Source organism: Saccostrea cucullata, unplaced genomic scaffold (genome assembly GCF_032062105.1).
Source record: "Saccostrea cucullata isolate Sc308-1 unplaced genomic scaffold, CSIRO_AGI_Scuc_v1 ctg685, whole genome shotgun sequence".
Classification (NCBI taxonomy): Eukaryota; Metazoa; Mollusca; class Bivalvia; order Ostreida; family Ostreidae; genus Saccostrea; species Saccostrea cuccullata.
Window position 1 is genome coordinate 20366 of NW_026922643.1, and position 14775 is coordinate 35140.

The 14775-nt window shown below is 30.8% G+C and overlaps 1 pseudogene; it reads left to right on the forward strand.

The window, feature by feature from the left end:
* Positions 1-11365: 11365 nt before the first annotated feature.
* On the forward strand, positions 11366-13018 carry LOC134262134 (kelch-like ECH-associated protein 1B; annotated as a pseudogene).
* The last annotated feature ends 1757 nt before the right edge of the window (positions 13019-14775 follow it).

Sequence of the window (14775 nt, forward strand, 5' to 3'; positions counted from 1 at the left end):
TGCACGTGTGCTGCAATCTGATTGGCTGAAACTTTAAATGGCAATTTCTCCTTTGTTTTTTGACGAAATTCTTTGAAATTTAAAATATAGTCATGCATTAGGATATCCTATGAAATAATATATAGAAAAAAAATCATGAAATCACGCGCATGCACGTGTGCTGCAATCTGATTGGCTGAAACTTTTAATTGCTATTTCTCCTTTGTTTTTTGACGAAATTCTTTGAAATTTAAAATATAGTCATGCATTAGGATATCCTACAAAACGATATAAAAAAAATCATGAAATTACGCGCATGCACGTGTGCTGCAATCTGATTGGCTGAAACTTTAAATGGCTATAACTCCCTTGTTTTTCAACCAAACAGGATGGGATTTAGAACATAGATAGATGTAAGGGACTCCTACAAGAAGGTATGATCATCATGCACGTGCAAGCACGTGCGTGCATTTGAAACGAGTATATTTAAAGATACTCTTGAATGAGTGATTTTTATTACTTTTGGACTGAATGCTTTAATATATAGTATATTAAAATATATAAATAGTGTAAACAAGATGATATGGTCATAACGCACATGCATTCACATGCGCTTGGATTCAATGCTAAAAATTGAATATAATTGGTATCCTTCTGGGAAAACGTTGTTAAAGTCAAAAATGCACAGATGTTGTCTTATTTAATGAAGCTTACAGGGAATATGGCACCGAAAGGGAGTTGGGGAGCGTTTGGGGAACATCTGTAACGGTTCCCGTTACAATTAGCACTAGTATGTTTTTGACTTCCACGATATTTGTTATGGAACTTTGTTAAGATTTCCATGCTATGTGATGCTGTAACGGCTTTGCATGTTTTGTATGTCTTATATTGTTTTTCTTGCTCTCACGATACATAAATAAGACACTCGTTCATTGAAGGAGATAACGAAATTAATCTAACGATGCTTGATATACTTTGCCAAAAGATTTTATAAACATTAGTCAGTGAATTCAAAAATTTTTTCGTGAAAATTAAACAATTGCAAATGGTTTCATTTTTTGTTGTCAGTATGTGTTTGCACCAAATATACCTTTTAAGTGGTTTGATGGAAATTACATGAATTCGTATTTGGTGGAGGTTAACAAGTTACATTTACGTACTTTTTATGTCTAAGTCTCGTTGTATGTTTTTATAATGTTGTTGTGCTACTACGGACAATTTTCGCTATTCAATACCGTTTTCGACTATTACTATTGTTTTTGTGATATTTTCGATATCTTTCTTTCATGTTATAAGACTGCCAGCTCTTTTGAGTATCAGTTTACATGATGATGCGTGATGCAGTTAGATATGTAGTGCATTTAACATTTATATTAAGGAAGCAAGTTTACTCTGGATTGTATATTACATTCATAACATGCCTGTGATATATGTGTGGAATTTGTATATTTTTTATTAAACCATATTTTACAATAAGTTTGTTTTATATTATTTCCAATTGATTTTCATTTTCAGTATTAATAGCTTTGTTCACTATGGTTTATTTCAGATACATGTATGAAAATAACTGTACACAATTCAAAAGACATAACGACATACAAAATTTATGTAGTTTTACAAAATTAGACAAATGTCAAATATCCTTATATTGTAAATAAAATCGTCTTTACAATGTCTCTTTCTTAATAACAATCTTCATCTGGTCATCATTTATTATATAAATGCATTTCCCTTGCTGAATTTTCTGTGTATCTTATTTTAGCAAATGATAAGTACTTGCGAAATGAAAAATACCTCATGATGAAGTTAAGTAAAGAATGTGACAAAAACTAATAGATTTTCAATTTAAAGTTAAATTCCTTTATTTGGAATTTTAATAGTTTAAGTTTTAGGAGAAGTGTAAGTAAACCAAATACAATCTTGACCTGAATGTATGACAATCGAACTATATTCTCCCAAGACAGCTACTGCTTTGATTTTAAACTACTGAGTATCAAATAAAAGTGTATTAAAATTGCTTCCTTGCTTCTTTGTGTTTATTTTAAGCAAAGAAATATGAATTAATATGAAACGAAATGGTAAGAGAACCACATGCATATGCATAAATGATATGTAGCCTGAAGCATCTGATTCAGTTTATTGTTCTTCGGATTATATTTGGAATGAATATCAAATAAATCGTATTGTGTTTTATCCTGCAACTGAGTTATGTACAGGATAGTTCTAGCTATTGTGTTTGTTTCAATAAATTTAACAAAATTGAAAAAAAAAAGTTCTTTTACCGAAGATTATAATTTTACTGAATGAGAATGCAATATCTTCATAATGCAATATCTTCATGTCTATGTACATGTAATAATTGTTTAGACAATATGATGCATCTTTTAAGTTAGATATATTAATTTTCTGCTTTTATATGTTGCCAAGATTTTTAGCTCAGCTGATCGAAAGGTTCGAGTGAGCTTCTCGGATTAATTTTTCACTGCATCAGTCTAAAGCTTTTTTTTCTTTTTTAACTTCTCAAGAAACAGCGAGCAAAATTTCATCCAAACCTGTAAGAAATCTTCCTTTGCGTACTTGGATTTTCTTTTTGTTCAAACTAATAGCTTTATTCATTCTAAAGAACATGTATATTGGGTGGTGTAGATTAGGGGTGGGACGATACACAGATCTTGCGATACGATACGTATCTCGATATATTGGCACGATACGATACGTATCTCGATATTATGGTAAATCAAAAAACTATTTCAAAATAGTATTTTATTTCATTTTTTTTGGTCTTGACATGAACACAATATGATAAATTGTAAAACTATTCAAAAGAATTAGTATTTTATTTAATTTTTTTGTCTTGACATTAACTCAAAAAATTATTCTATATCAAATTATGTGTGCTATGAAATTAATACTTAAGTTCATCAACTTCATTGACTAAAACTTTGGGCGAGGCTATCCGCACGACGGTCGTGCCGATTATATTCGTTATCCGCACGACGGTCGTGCCGATTATATTCGTTATTCGCACGACGGTCGTGCCGATTAGAAATCTTATCCGCACGACAATAAAAAGAGAGATAACTCCTCTAAAATACCCACAACTTATTGTGCACGCTGTTTTGCTAAAAATGGCAGTTAAATGGCGTGAAATGGCAAGTCATCATAAAAATAAGGTGGCATTTAACAATGTTTAAAAAAAATTGGCTTTAAATTGTACCGAGATTATCCGCACGACGGATTTAAATTATCTTCATTACAGTGTAGAACTGAACTCATCATATTTTTGAAATAATTTAAAAAATGATAATATATATATTATATAGCGTTATGCATAATCATATTTTTAAAAATTTATAAATTTAAAAAATTTTCCTCGACTGGAATGTCCTCTTATCTCAAGACTTACGTGTATATTTGGTTACCTTGCAATTGATAACATTGCTTACTGGAGTATGTTTTACAACTCTACTTGGTTTGGCTTTTTTTTTTGTTGTTGTTTATATAGGCCTATGTATATATAATATAAGATTTTGGCAAAACAATCCGAGAAGAATTACTTGTTTGGTTTTTTGCATTATATATATGATTGCGCCCATGACAAAAGGGTCCTTATGGCATTTATGCTAAAACAGAGAAATAACGTCATAAAGATGTGACGTTGCAGACTGACGGTGAACTTCGACGCAGATTTTTTTTAACCACGTGTTGTGACGTTTGACGCATCCCGAGTTTTTATCGTTTTCAACATGTGGAATTTATTTTCATTTATAAATTAATTTAATCAATATCTGAATCTCCTAATCCACTGATTTTAATAGATATAAATAAAAACATTTAGAACTGGTTTCTTAACAAACATTATTTATTTTATACGTCTCAATAATACCAATAGTTTTCCTACATGCGTAATTAAAATGTATCGAAGCTGTAGACTGTGTATTTTCTGATAGGATATCGAACCTTTATACTCTAGATAAATTTTATTTACATATTTATACCATTTTTAGAATACATCTTAGACAGAGTATATCGTAAAAAAAATATTGCAAAGCAAAATCGTCTTCCTACTTTTTTGAGATCCGCTCCACCACTCTCAAATATACATCGCGATCGCGTCGATCACACGTTAACATTGATTCATCGGTGCATACTATTTAAACTGTTGTTAAAATTGTTTGTACAAATGTTGAAACTAAACATACATATTCCACATTTTTTTTACAAATCTAGCAAGAATGTGTAAGAACTATAGTCAAGATTATTTACAAGTATTTCCTGTAAATAAAAATAGGAGAGATAACTCTCACTGATGTCAACAATCGATGTAACAGGGGTACCAGACAAGGACATTCATTATTTTAATGCTAACTTTTTCACATTTCAGCTGCATGTTCGCATGAATTTTCTCCCGGATTATAAAAGAGATATCTCATGACCAAATAAAAAAAATATTAATCGTCATCATAATTATGAATTTTTGAATTAAAAATATTGCTTTACTTTGGGAATAAGGTTAATTTAGGGAAAAAAACAAAGAAGAAAAAAAGGAAAACTGCAAAATTGAACAGACTTTAATTTTTTTAATTTCAAATCTCTTATCTATAGCTTTTTTGCATGAAATAATTTCATGTCGAATTTCATTACCTAAAAAATAATAAACATGTAAAGCATCTACCTTATAATCAGGAATAGATAAATTAAAATTTAAAAATATTGTTTTGTCTTATATTCTTGTTGCACAAAGACTCATCAATTTAGAGAAATTAAAACAAGCAAAAACATCCGAATGAAAAAAAATGTTCTTAATGTTCTCACTTTAATAGAGCTGCTCAAGTAAATCTGATGAGAGAGAGAGAGAGAGAGAGAGAGAGAGAGATGGAGGGTATAGATAAAAATATTTATATTGAATCTATTTGGCGTAGGTAGTCTATTGGTTAAGGTGCCGGACTCCAAACCGAAAGGTTGTGAGTTCGAATCCTGGCCGCGACAACTCGACGTTGTGTCCTTATCAACCAGACACAATATAAAGCCAGATATTGACAAATATCCATTTTTTCCTTCATATCAATAAGGTAAATACATATTTATAAACCAATACCCAAGTACATGAGCCCCTCTAGATCATATAAATACACATACTCAGTATATTATATCACGGTATACTATAAATAGGGGTATAATTTTTCGATATTTGGCTTATTGAGCGTGAGATTGATAAAAATTCAGGTTCTTGTTGAAAAAATGAAATAACCACAATATGTTCTGCCATCCAAAAAGTTGAATAAAAAATTCATGCTGTTGAGCAACAAACAACAGGCATGTATCACAATTTGTATAATAGCTGCAGATCTGGTCTGAAAAGAAAATTGGATGAATGACCCGAGAGGTACAGTGCCACACATTAAAAAAAAAAGGAACCCCCCCCCCCCAATATACTCCTTGATTTTTTTCCCTTCATTTTGCAATTTATATTTATTACACATCATTACATATTTATTACACTATCTTTTCATGTTTTCATTGCGAAAAATTGAGTTAGAAAACTGAAGATAGCCGTTCCATACAAAAAATACTCCTCTATACATAATAAGATAGAGGGGTATTCGTTTGTGAACGTGGGGGTACCCAGAATTTTTTTTTACTTACCTGAAGAAGTTGTGAAACAAAAAAAAAAAAAAGAAAAGAAAATCCTATTAAAGCCAATCTTTTTATTTAAATGCCACATTATTTTTATGACGACTTGCCATTTCACGCAATTTAACTGCCAATTCTAAAGCAAAACAGCGTGCACAATAAGTTGTGGGTATTTTAGAGGAGTTATCTCTCTTTTTATTGTCGTGCGGATAAGATTTCTAATCGGCACGACCGTCGTGCGAATAACGAATATAATCGGCACGACCGTCGTGCGGATAGACACTTCCAAAACTTTACAAAAAACAATAATACAGGGCAATTGTACATATTACCAGATTTCTATTAACAAGTTGTTTACAAATAGTTGTGTAGTTTATCAACGAACACTGACTAAAAAGTCATTAAAAAATAACATTTATATTATTATTAATTGCTGAAAGTGTGTAGCCAAGTTGAGATTACAAACAAAGTATGAATGGACTAACAATAAATAATGTCATATGTTCTGGAAACGATACTTTTCTGTGTATAGCACGCATTGCACACTGAACTTTTCTTGTCCAATCTTCCGAGGCTGCTTAAAAATGAAAACGTATTACCCCTAATCAACGACTTATCAGTTCTTAAGTGTGTTTTCAATATCAACACCATCTCTTCGCTTCGTACAGGCCGCCATTTTCAAGGACAGGTACTTTCATTTTCAATTTCTAAATAGGTCGTTCGTGTATCGTTTCGTACCGATATTTGAATGCTTGTATCTTAAACCGTATCTTAGAAGAAAATATCGATATGTATCGGTGTATCGGTATATCGTCCCACCCCTAGTGTAGATTGAACTTTATTGAAATCGTGTCCCAAGGCTTAGGGCTAAGATACAAACGAAGATTTAACTGTAGGAGAATTTAAATAAGTTTTCGAACGTTATGCTTTCAATTAATATATATTACATGTAACTACAGAAACATGTTCGCAAAGTACAGTGTATTTCTTTGAACAATTAATTGCCTTGCAAGCCTTAGTTTATTTCTTTGATAAATTAGGAATATCAAATCTTTTAAGTGATGAATGTAATTATGTAACTAAAAATGTCAAACGCAAAAATGTATAACTAAAGTGTAATTTAAAAATGCATTTAGGATTTCCCCTATATAATTACTCATTAAAACGTTTTTTTTTGTAAATCCAGTACACATGTACCTTCTAAAGAATCGTAATTCGTGAATAATTAGTGTGATGTCTCTTGATATCATTTAGTGTTTGAATAATGGTTCTAGGAAAAAATGAAATCTTAAAACTCTTTTCAGAAGCACAGTTTATAATTGATACAACTTGAAACTAATGATTAATTTGTTTATCCGATCAATGCAAAATTAAGCTAACGGAAATTATACCGGTCAACAGGGTATTCCTTCTTCTAAAAATGTTACTCTTTCTAAGGGCATATTTTGGTATCCTGGATATGCATGACTTTGATCAATAAAAATTATCCTCAATTTTTTCTCATTAGTTCAAATTTTGATTTTAAAAATGAAACAAAAAATATTTTAATACTATGTTCTTGATCTGTAACCTATGTGATAATTTTCATTGCATTTCGTCTTATAAGATTATTTCTGTTCTCTTTGTAAGACCACGTAGTCAAAGATTCAAGTGTATATCGTTTTTGTTCTATCCATCCTTCTGTCTATATGTCCTCAAAATCATTTATCCTTGTCCATAATATTTGATTGGTTGAAAATATGGCTTTCATATTTTCTTGTATACTTACTACTGGTAATAGCATGTATTCCTTGTGAAAATCTTTCATTGCGTTAAATCCAATTTGACCAATTGTTTGGAGTTTAACCTACATTTGCATATAAATAAACCAAACTGAAACTTCACGTTGGCAATAATTTTCGAGTAGTTGGTACTAGACCTTTCATCATTCAGAAATGTATGTATTCTTTCCATACAGATTTTAAAATATTTTCTCCTATTGACGTTGACCATTGCATTAGACTGTTAGACTACAAAAAAATGTTAAACTTGGACATAACTTTACAAAAAATTATAAGTAATAAGGGCGTATATATTTCACAGATGCATTCCTTGTGACAAGATCTTCCTTCGTAAAACTTTAACCTTGGACAAAACTTTGGATCAGTGTATGATAAGTTTTCTTTTAACATTGATCACTTTAAACTTTAAAGGAGCATTACATAAAAAATATTGATGATAATGTTTTGAGTTCAAATCAATTAACCTTTTACATTCGTATTTATTAACATGATACAGGACAACAGCCACAATTCGTGAAAATTTTTGTCTGCTTATGAAGAGTTAATAACTATCTCGCGAAAATTAATAAGGTGTCTCGAAAATCTCACGATCTAAGGTAGTACTACCTGATTTAAGTTTATTTTCTCAAAAGGAATGCTAATTATGCCCCCCAATATCCAATATTCAGTTTATAGCTTTTGCCCTTTCCGTTCGTTTCGTTGTTAGTCTGTCTGTTTGTCCTCAAAAACATTGACATTTCTTATAACTGTTCCTCAGTTGGAGCTATAGCTTTTATATCGCAAAAGTGTATTTCTTGTGACACGCTTCCTTTGGGTACAAACAAAATTGACCTTTTTGCCTTGAACGTAGAGATAGGCCCATCTAACAACAATCCAAATATTTTAATGTTGGTCCTATTTTCAAACAATGAGTACTATCAAGGCTTTCATTCCTCATATGTGCATTTCTATTGAAACAACCTTTCCTGAGAATTGAAAATGGTTGACATTTTGACTTTGACCTTATTATGACGTATACCGATTTTTAAACAATTTAATATTGGCCATAACTCTTCAAAAATTAGTACTATGACTTACATATTTCACAGGTGAGCTCACAATTTTGACCTTGACGATAGAGTATGACCTAGTTTTGAATGGTTGGTGCTAGGGCTGTTACGTTGCACATGTATATTCAGTGAGACAAGATCGTTTGGGGTAACAACATTTTTTTTTACCTTGACCTTGGAGTTTGACTTGCATTTGGGATACGGTAATCTCTGGCATAAGGTGGCATACAATTGCATCATTGATTCAAAAACATATTTTTTATTTAATTGGCAAAAATATGAATCAAGAAAAAAAATTATTAAAAAAATAGAAAAATCATCTCGTTTTATTTTTTCTTCATTATTCAAAGCATCAATTATAACTTTTTACATTCCCAGTAGCTATATTATAATGTAGCTGAGAGATATTCAATGCAAAAATGCAGACTCTGTTTGAGGTTAAATTATACATTTTTACAAGAAATCCCCTCATATTTTGCCATATTCTGATTTACTCAAAATGATAATTAATAGGACAGGATACATGAGTAGATACCAGTGGAGCATTCTTAATCATTAGTAAATGAAATGTGTTAATTGATGGTTTCCATTATCTTCCATTATCCTCAGTGTAATTTATAGTTTTTGTGGGCTTGACACTCATTATTGTATGAATTTATATCGTACGTTAGACTACAAATTTAATACATTCTGTTTTTATCTCCTTTTTATGTAGGTCAAAAGTAAATTAGATATATCATACAGAAGTCACAAACATATTGTTTCATCTTTAAAAATATCATGGATGAATTGTGATTGAATCAGCCATATTGCATTTATACACAAAAGAATGAATTTCTGTTCCTAAAATAATTTCAATCCTATATCGTACCATACGTTTCATTTTTTACAAATTGTATAATATAAAGAATAGCATTATATATTTAAAATACATGGTTACTGTCTTGAAATGCATTTTTGGCGAAGGTGAAAAAAAAAAAAAAACGTTTTCGACTCAAGCCCAAATATTGCTTATATTTCAAGGCAGATACCATGTTTTTGTCTATCCTACAACATTTGACCTCCAAAACGAGCTATTTTTTAACGTTTGATAAATTGTACAGATGGCAGAGAGATGTGTTTGTTAGTTTGATTGTTTGTTTGTTTGTTGTTGTTTTTTGACTTGCATTAAGGATTATATCTTCATGAAAAATTTTCAATCGAATTTTATCACAGTGACTGAAAACTTGAATTTTTCAAAGGTGCTTATTTTTGCAAGTATTTCCCTCTTTTATTCCTGAGTTTACTCTGAGTATTGCAATGAAATAGGAAAAAAGAAAAATGGATTTGTACATGCACAGTTATTTAAATCACAGTTATTTAAGAAATCCAATAATGCTATTCTACTACAGTACCTATTAATAATAGATAATTTTATTGAAAATTTTTCAATAATAACTGCTTATCCCTTTCGTTCAATTCATTTTCATTGTTTTCCAAGTGTAGATTATTCAAAGTCATAAGCAGTGGGGAAACACAGTATTTAATCACTGGAAATTTAATTGGAAAAGAACACTTTTTATTTTTAATTTAATGCCCTGAACCTTGTGAAACTTCAGTCAGACTAGTGACCTACCATTATGTGTACATGAATTTTGCAGACAGTTGGATTTACAATTCTTTTGATGTTTTTGTAAATGTGTCTTGTTTAATGGAAAAGAATGCACATGTACGTTAACTTTGAGAATAAATAATAATGTTTTCTGCACCATAAATGTCATCCTGATATCAACAAAAATAGCTTTAATGTCTGAAATGGGTTTACTAAATACAAATTATTGACAATTTGAAGTAAACAAAGCTGAGTCATCATTATCATATGAACTAGAAGACTCATCTTTGTGTAGGTGTTTATTTATCGGATGATTTTGAATTTTTAAAAATATTTTTTTTTCTATAAAAGCAAATCGCATTAAATATTTTAATTAGCTTCAGGAAAAGTCAATGGCGTTTTCTAAGTTACATAAAAGATACAGTGTATTAATCAAAGCGTGTTTATCATAAACAAAATTAACTTCTTTTCAGTTTGTCAAAATTAGCATTTGGTATGGCATTTTTAATAAAAAATCTTCCATCCTTGTCCTAAAAGGGAAAAATATATAAGTGATGTTTAATTGAAACCTGGTGTGTACCTTACCAATTTCTTTTCTTTTTGCATCTCCTCTGAAAAAAATATTCAATAATTTACATCTTAGACTCATTTTTGTCCTAAAATAGTTATTACGTATTCAGTTGAAAGACGTTATTAATGCACAAACTAATATTTACCTGTTCTTACCTGTGCATATCAGTTTCAGACTGTGTGACCTCATTGTCAAGTGTTTCCTTGAGTTTCCTTGTGCTTTAAAGAGGGAGTGGGCACAGTCTATGAAGCGCATAACACACATCCCATGTGATGAAAAAGAGAATATTCCCTCTGTGATATATATTTTAAAGGTGTTTATATAAACATTGGATTTTTATACTTGTATCATAACAATAATTAAGAAGGACGAGGTAAGAGAGATTCTTTTCTCCTTTGTATACATTTCTTGACTTGTTAATAAGGAGACTGAATTTTCATAAAATAAAAAGAGCAAATCTTATACTCGCAAAAAGAAATTCTGAAGAAAAAAAATTAACTTTTGTAAATTTGCATCGCAAAATAAAAGGTTCTAGCCATATTTAATACGACTACATTTATGACTTTTTATTAAAAGATGGAATTTTTAATAAGGAAAATATGAATGTTTATCATTAAAAGGATAAATTGTTTTTAGGTGTAACGTTACAATAAAATGTATTTTTGATATGATTCTGAACATAAATCATTTGTTTATACAGGAATCTTTTTATATGCTTTTTACTTTCCTTTCAACTTAAAATTTTCTTTGTCACAGATATGTCTGAAATCAAAGAGGAAACCTGTGCGAATCAAAATACAGCATTTGAAGAATTAAAGGAATTAGATGAGATGCTTTCAGCGGAATCTAGCAACGGATCTTCTGCCACCTGTACCCATGCTGTGAACCTTTGTCGTTCGTTCAGTTTGGACAGTAAACAATTGTTGCAAGAATACTTCTGTACAGGAAATATCAATGAGGAGTTGATTCGTTACGAACATATAGAAGAATTTCTTACAATCTGCAATTCGATAAAGGGTCTGTCTAATTTAAAACGTGCTTGTGCTAGTAAGCTTTTGCAAAACTTAGACAAGGAAAAGGTGTTTGAAATTTTTGACTTAGCAGATAGTTTCGAGATACCAGAAGTTATTGAGAAATGTGCGGATGAGATTGTTGATAATATTGATCACGTCAAAGATATGAGTGAATTTTTGTCACTTAGAAACTCACAAATGAAGGCTTTAATGAGAAGTCGTTGCTGTAAGGAAAAACTAATTCTCAGGGATGGTTTGTATCAATGGTGGCAATGTGATTCCAGCAACCGAGGAGAAGTTTATAGATCTCTACGTGAAAAAATTGCAGGAAAAGTGTTTGAAGGTGAGTCTTCTGAAAGTTGCGACAGTAAAACATACCTGGTGATGTTTTCAATAACAAAAGCAGACGACCAGATCTGCAAGGATGCAAAAGTGCTCAATATTACTAGTGAAAAGGGATATGGTGTGAAATTGAAGGATGTTACGGATTTTACCAAAGGATATGCGGCCTGTTGCATCCAGACGGCTGCTACCGAACCGCCATATATTTTTATTTCAGGTGAAGGACAAAAATCTCTCAAATTCTTAGAATGTGATGTCATCATGAATAAATGGAGAGTTTGTGCAAACATGAAATATCCTCGAACAAATCATACGATGAGAAGTGTGCAAGACAAAGTCTATGTTTTGGGTGGCAAAACTAAAGACTCCATTGTTCCTCAAATCGAAGAATTTGATCGTAAGAAAAATTCATGGTGTTTGGTAGGAAACCTGAAATGGGGAGTTAGTTCTCCACTGTCTATTGTCTATAATGAAAAAATCTATCTATTTGGGGGCAAGGATGAGCATGGGGAAAATGTATCAGTTATTCAAGTCTTTGACTCGGTGAGCAAATCAGTTGAGATTGTAGGATACCTGCCTATAGAATGTTCTGGAGGAAGAACGGTCGTTGTTGGGCATTCTATTTATATTCTAACGGAGCGAGGTCACTGCATCAAGTATCGCGTGGAAAAGAACGAGAGTGTTGTTCAGACAGAACTACCAAACAACCGGTCCATGTTTGGAGTGTATTCCAGGGAGAAAAAGATTTATGTGACAGGGGGTCTAAATTCTAGTAATCAGTCGCCAGATTTTGATCTGGTTTATTCTGTAAGCGAAAATTTGTGTGAGAAGAATGAACGAAAAGAAGCAAAGAGTTTGAATGTATTTGGACAATGTTTTGTAAAAATTCCCAAATAACATACAGTTTTTCCCTTTGTGTTGAATACAAATGTTGATTAATATTGTTATGTATTGTTTAATATATAATGGTATCCTTCTCTGTTACTAGTGCTTGATACAATAAAAATTGCCACATCCAAAAGTTTTCATGACTATTATAAACCATTACGTACCATGATGTTGTCCTCTCATTCTTCAAATTGCATGTTGTTCTATGTTTTCTCTTCCTTGAGAGGAAACATCCCCAAAAAAAATCCATAATCTAAATTTCTTTGATTTCATTGTAGACTTATAGCATTTATAATGTATATCTTCAAGTATGATCTATCACGTTAGTTTATTTTGGTTTTTTGTACATTATACGTACTTTATGTATATAGTTTTTAAAATGCATTTTAAAATGGATTGGTATATTGTAATGCATGATAATTGATTGTAGACATAAATCTATCTTCAACAAAAAGTTTGTACTATCCTAAGTGATGAAATGTGCAGGGAAAAAAGGCTGGAAAATAATTCTTAAGCATGAATTTTTCACTCTGACTGACAAGCAGTCATTTTATATATTATTTTAAATAAGCTAGAAATGAAATATTCAAGTGTTTACACAAGAAATACATGTACATGTAAAAGTGTAGATTTTTTCATGATATTGATATGCCTACGCTTAGGGTTATAGTCATTTGATTTAGATCTAGAAAAAAACCGAGGAGGACAACAAGTGAAATTAACTGACCTTTCAAAGGAAAGTTTTAATGTTTATGTTCTTTTTCTCCGAAAAATGTTTTTATGTTTAACTAAAAGGTTTTTGCAGCCTTGAATCATGGTCTAGTACTCAGTGATGGTTAGGGGTCATACTTAATGTTTACGTCTGGAACTAAATTAATTACGTTAACAAATATATCTACAATTTACAATATCTCAACCTTTGATAATGAAAAGTAATGTTTGAAACTTTTATGTGTTATTACAAATAAAAAAAAAAAAACAAAGTAACTCATTTTCTATGTACATGTAGATTCGATTTGAACACTGACGTATATATTTCTTTATTTTTATATCTAGATTTTATTTCAATTATAAAATCCCATGTAATTGATCAAAGCAAAATGTTTTAACCCCATTTATTTCAAGATCACAGTCACCCTCGCCCCCTCTCCAAAATCAGCACTGCTATTGTTTCACACAGGCCTGAAAATTTATAAAGTATATACGACTTTGAGCCATACATTCATGTTATAGCAATATTTATATAGATAGCAAAAAGATATTGGGGATTTTGAACAGATAGAATTTCTTTAGAATATTTAATCGCTATATTATTAAGTAAAGTATCAATTATTTAATGCTTTCATAATTAATATTGGAAATGAAATAAAACAGAGAGATCAATATTCAAGTTACGCTTGGAATGTACACCTTTTTAAATTATAAATTTTCATTTCATCAAATTAAAATAAAGCTAAATGAAAAAATATGGCTGAAATTGTATGCAATAATTTGCATGGCTAATAATCAGTATCCGGACGACTTTTTATCGAAACGGAATTTTTAAACGTAACCTTTTATGTTTAACTGCATGGTAAAATTGTTTCCGGACAAATTGATGATAAATCAGGCTCCACTGATGTAAAAATTGTTTCAATATGATAAATAATACGCAGATTGTATTACGCATATTCCTTTTATAATATAAAAGTAGATCTGCTCCTTTTGCACAAATAAGCGCAAACAAGATCTATTTTCACAATATAAAAAGTGGAATGATTTGCCAAAGTGTCAATTCTTATCATTGCAGATTGTAAATAACACATAAAAGAGCCGTAAATTAGCATAAACTGTCCATTAGTCACGGCTAATTTCATTCCTCATTCATTCTGAATGAAATAAATTACCTATCTATGTAGATGTATATATGATAAATGACCCAGTTCGG